Source organism: Heteronotia binoei, chromosome 14 (genome assembly GCF_032191835.1).
Source record: "Heteronotia binoei isolate CCM8104 ecotype False Entrance Well chromosome 14, APGP_CSIRO_Hbin_v1, whole genome shotgun sequence".
In the NCBI taxonomy this organism is placed as follows: Eukaryota; Metazoa; Chordata; class Lepidosauria; order Squamata; family Gekkonidae; genus Heteronotia; species Heteronotia binoei.
Window position 1 is genome coordinate 23,243,938 of NC_083236.1, and position 6,000 is coordinate 23,249,937.

Consider the following 6,000-nt stretch of genomic DNA (forward strand, 5'->3'; position numbering starts at 1 on the left):
ATTCTCCTCTCCTCTATTTTATCCTCACAACAACCCTTTGAGGTAGGTTAGGCTGAGAGTGTTTGACTGGCCCAAAATCACCTAATGATCTTCCACGGCATGAGTGAGGCTTTGAACCTGGATCTCCTGGCTATCTTGTCTGAACCACTGCACCACCCTGTTCAGAAACTGGAACTCCAGAAATCAGATCTTTGTGAGGCACAATATTGCCCCTTAGCTCAGAAATCCAATATAGCCCACCGGGTTCAGGTCTGTAATAAACATGATATTGTTTTGTGTCCCTCATTTTACAAGATTTACAAGATTATGCATGGGATGGAGAAAGTAGAGAAAGAAGTCCTTTTCTCCCTTTCTCACAATACAAGAACTTGTGGGCATTCAATGAAATTGCTGAGTAGCCAGGTTAGAATGGATAAAAGGAAGTACTTCTTCACCCAAAGGGTGATTAACATGTGGAATTCACCGCCACAGGAGGTGGTGGCAGCTACAAGCATAGCCAGCATCAAGAGGGGATTGGATAAAAATATGGAGCAGAGGTCCATCAGTGGCTATTAGCCACAGCATACTGTTGGAACTCTCTGGGGCAGTGATGCTCTGTATTCTTGGTGCTTGGGCGGTGGCAAAGTGGAAGGGCTTCTAGCCCCAATGGTGAACCTCCTGATGGCACTTGGTTTTTGTTTTGTTTTTTTGGCCACTGTGTGACACAGAGTGTTGGACTGGATGGGCCATTGGCCTGACCCAACATAGCTTCTCTTATGTTCTTATTTCTGTGCAGCTGGAAGTTCTAGTTCCAGCCTTTTTAAGGGGCTGATTTCCTTATAAGGAGAAAAATACTGGAGCACTGCAGCCTTTTCATAATATGTGTTTCAAGTTGGGGGCCAAAGAGGAATCACTGGGTGGGGAGGGCCAGCTGGGGAATTCCCTTCCCATAATGCAACAGTCCGAAGTTGCTCTCTGGCAGAGACAACCAGCTAGGGTTGCCAGTTCCTGGTTGTAAAATAGCTGGAGGTTTTCAGGGTGGAGCCTGGGAAGAGTGGTGTTTAGTGAGGGGAGGGACTTCAGCGGGGTAGAATGTCATAGCATCCACCCTCCAAAGCAGCCATTTTCTCCAGGTGGACAAATTTCCATCATCTGGCAATCAGTAGTCATTCCAGGAGATCTCTAGGCCCCACCTGGAGGTTGGCCACCTTACAAGCAGCTCCCCTCTCTCATCTAGCCTTGAGGGCTGGCAGTCAAAGCACGGCCGCACCGCTACCTTGACTACTGCAGGTCATTTGTCTGCTGAGCAGATGCTCAAGGTGGCTCAGAGGAACAAGTAAAAAAAACAAAATTGCAACAATTAAAAACAATACCTCAAGAAATGGCGGAGATTAAAAACTTCCAGGAGACTGTAGCATCAAATCCAACCAGCAAAGCCACAGCACAGATGAAAAAACAGAAGCAAAAAGGAGGAAAGGAGGGAAGAACCGATGAGCAAGAAGCTGTTCTCACCTAGAGGAGCAGAGCAGATAATGAGGAGAAAGTGGCCTCTCAGCATCCATCCATCTCTGGACCCCAATTAAGATCCCTGTTCCAGGATACTATAAAGGCTCTGAAGTTTGGGGGTGGTGAGAGGGACCTGTGCTGGATTAGGGTTTCAGGGAGCACTTCCTCTGATGCAACCCTACAGATTCTCTTGGATTGTTCAGTGGTTTTCAGTGGCATTGGCCATCCTGGACCATCTTCCTAGGAAGGATTTGAGGGTATCACACTGTGATGATCCCATTTTCCCCTGGCTGGCCAGCCCCAGAGCTTTGATGCTATGTGGACCTACAAGATTCCACCTTGTCTATTTAACATCTCCATAAAACTGCTGAGGGACCTAATTTGGAAGGTATCTTGCATTCCAGATCATCAGACTGGATGTTCTGAGCAGGTGTCTAGAATTGCTAATGTGTTGCATGAGGTCCTGTGAACTGAAGCTCAGCTTTGACACAGTGGAGTGGTTCTGCTGGTTGGTGGTGTAGCTGACTAAGGAGGTGGCCTGTACTGGATGTGATCACACTCCCTCTATAGAATGGGATGGGACAATGGTTGGATCTAGTTCTACAAAGAGAATTGATAAGGATATAAGCAAAGACATCTTGCCAGTACTTCACTAGCTTCCAGTTTATTTCTGGGTATGAAACTCAAGACAATGCGTACACCTGGATTGAATCAAGACCTTGGTTTCCTATGCTGATTTCACCATTCTTACTACCCCTCCAAATATCAAATGTACTCCAATCACACCTACTATTGTCATTCACCTGCTATTGTCATTTGCCTGCTGATGTAACTTGGCATCTGAAATTGCTCTACTTTCCAATATACAGGATAGATGGACTCAGATTCTAGCTGCATCTGAAGAAGTGAGCAGTGACTCATGAAAGCTCATACCCTGCCCCAATTTTTGTTAGTTTTTAAGGTGCTACTGGACTCTTAGGCTGTTTCCCCACTTACCTTACCCCGGAGCGACGTCCCTCTTCGCGCTGCGTCTGCGCGGATTTCGCACAAACTGCTGCGCAGCACCAGGAAGAGCCGCGTAGTCCTGGGGCTTTTGTGTCGCAAATGTAAACCACCAAAAAGCAGCTTACATTTGCGACCCAAAAGCCCCGGGACTACGCGGCTCTTCCTGGTGCTGCGCAGCAGTTTGTGCGAAATCTGCGCAGACGCAGCGCGGTGAAGAGGGACGTCGCTCCGGGGTAAGGTAAGTGGGAAAACGGCCTTACTCTTTTCTACAATTCAAAATGGTATATTCAGGGCTTTTTTTGTAGCAGGAACTCCTTTGCAGATTAGGCCACATCCCTCTGATGTAGCCAGTCATCTTGGAGCTTACAGTAGGCCCTGTACTAAGAGCCCTGTAAGCTCTTGAAGGATTGGCTACATCGGTGTGTGTGTGGCCTAATATGCAAAGGAGTTCCTGCTACAAAAAAACCCTCTGGATATCTTTAAAGCTTTAGCCAATCAGCAAGCAGAGAACCTGAAAGACATCTGTTCCCCTATGACCCTACTTGACTACACCATCTGGGTGAACAGCTGGGCAAAGGCATTGTTCTACTTGCCTTATCCCCACCCCCCAGCAGTGAAAAGTTCCAGCAGCTAGTGCTTACCTGGGTTGATTCCCTTTGGAGGAGAGAGCTCTGGAGGATTATTGAGTCTTCAGGGTCTATTTAGCATTTTATTTATTTTCAAACACACAGGTAGAGAGCAGGTGGAGGCATGAAGGGCTTCCTGCAGGATGGTAGATCCAACTAGGTCCTGAAAGCTGGAGGGAGGGAGAGACTGTCACATTCATTCAGATATAATGAAATAAGTGTTCATCATTTTTGGCAGGAAAGTGTGTCTTGCCAATGATTTTATGTTATTTGGTGGCAGTAGCTTTCTATTGCTGTTGCTTCCTGGCAAATACGTTTGCAAGGGCTTTGCAGGGGGCTTGTTCATTACACATAGCCTTCTGGCTGAAACAGAGTGCACCGAGGCTCTATGAAAGAGACGCTGCAGTCCTTTCCTCTGACCTTGAAGACCAGACACTATCAGGACTGCCAGGGATACCGTTTTAAATTTCATTTTCAGTAGAAAGACACCTGGGGGGATATCAATGAGAACCTGTTTGAAATACTTTTGTCACTTTTTCTGTGTGCCTAGAATTGCTTACATTACATATACTAATGACCATGCAAAGTGTATAAGTATCTGACCCCACTATAGGTGGGCAGTTCTAACAAAAACGTCTCATGCTGTGAACATGTATCTCTTTCAATAAACACCTTACTTGATATGAATCAAAGAGGCTGAGTTGATGAGAACTGCACAGAAACTGACAATTTTTTTCTCTTGGTGAAAACTTCACATTGGATGCTCTGCTGAAGAGCTCTGTGGGCAGCGCTACAATCTTTTCCGTTTCTTTTATATGTTTCAGTTGTAAATGTGCCGGGGTGGGGGGCTAGGCAAGGCATCTAAGGGTTGCTAATCTCCAAGTGGAGCATGGACATCTCCTGGAATTACAACTGGCCTTCATACTGGAGGTCAGTTTCTCTGGAGGTCAGGGCTGCTTCGGGGGTTGGACCGCATGGCATTCAATCCTGCTGAAGTCCCTCCCCCTTCCCAAGCCCCACACTTGTCAGGCTCCATCACCAAATATTTGTTATTTATTTTTCGCATTTTTATTTCTTCTTCCTCAAGTGGACTCACAACAAAACAGAGTTTATTTATTTTTATTTATTTATTTATCTAAGATTTATATCCCGCCCTTCCCACTAGGTGGCTCAGGGCGGCTTACAACATATAAAACTAACATGGAATCTAAAATTAAACATTAAAATTAACGTTTCATAATTTACAGTTAAAAATCTAAACAATTGTTATATACATACACATTAAACTCAGACGGCGGTCCTACAGCTACACTCATCGGTTACAAGTTCAGTATTTGATGTTCAGTCTTCGATATTCAGTACTCAGTGCTGATTAGTTGTGGGCCAGCCGAAAGAGGGATGTCTTACAGGCCCTGCGGAATTGAGTAAGATCCCGCAGGGCCCTTACCTCTTCCGGCAGCTGGTTCCACCAAGATGGAGCCATTACGGAGAGTTAAAGAATCATTACAATGGATTAGATTAAAATAATTAAAACAGTAAAATTCAAGGGAAGCAGCAATTTCCGGGGCGGGGGGGGGGGACTATTAATGCCAGGTAGGTTGAGTCAGTAGGTACTTCAATGGACTGGGAACTAAGACAGGGAGGCCAACTAAGAAGGATGCCTGCTGGCTCACCCAAAGGTCTGGTGAAACAGCTCTGTTTTAGAGGCCTTGTGGAATGATAAAAGGTCCTGCAGGGCCCTGATCCCCAGCGGGAGCTGATTCCACCAGGCTGGAGTCAGGGTGGAGAAAGTCCTGGCACTGGCCAAGGCTAGGCAGACATCCTTTGGGCCAAGGTTAACCAATAGGTGTTGATCCAGTGAGTGCGGGGCTCTTTGGGGCATGTATGGGGAGAGGCAGTCCTTCAGATATGTCAGTCCCAGGTCACATAGGGCTTTGAAGGTTAATACCAGAACCTTGAAGCTGATCCAGTACTCAACTGGTAGCCAATGTAAGTGCCACAGTACCGGCCAAATGCATGGCCACATAAGTGATGCTATCAGCCAGCATGCCACTGCATTCTGTACTACCTGGAGTTTCCAGATCAGTCTCAAGGGCAAGCCCATGTAAAACGAGTTACATTAATCAAGCCTGGTAGTGACCATTGCGTGGGTTGCTGTAGCCAAGTCCTGGGAAGAGAAATAAAGGGTCAAATGTGTCATCTGCCAAAGACAGAAGAAGGCAGACCTTGCAAATGCCATGACCTGGGCCTCCATAGAAAGTGAAGCATCCAGGACTACCCCCAGGCTCTTCACCTTCTGAGCCAGTGCAAGTGTCGAGGGTGGGCAGCCTGATCCTGGCCTCAACACCCCTCTCCCCACTCAGATACAGGACTTCTGTCTTCATTGGATTGAGTTTCAACCAGCCCTGCTGCAACCAACCAGCCATGGCCTTTAACGCTCTGGTCAAATTCTCTGGGGTAGAGTCTGGGCAGCTGTCCAATAACAGATAGAGCTGGGTGTCATCCGCGTATTGGTGACATCCCAACCCAAACATCCAGACCAACTGGGCAAGGGGGCGCATGTAAATGTTAAAGAACATTGGCAAGAGGATCACCCCCTTGGCACACAACACTCAAGTGGGTGTTGCAGGGAGACCATCTTGCCAATGCCACCCTCTGTCCCTGACCACAGAAAGGAGGACAACCACTGAAAGCCAGTTTATAGAAATATCCACAAATTTCCCTAAATTGGAATTAGCATCCACAATAGGGGCAGTTCTCCTGGAACTGTGACTCATCTCCGAACTACAAAGATCAGTTCCTCTGCTGGAAACGGCAGCTCTGGAGGGTGGATTCTATGACATTCCATGCCTACTAAGCTTCTTCTTCCAGAACTCAACCCCCT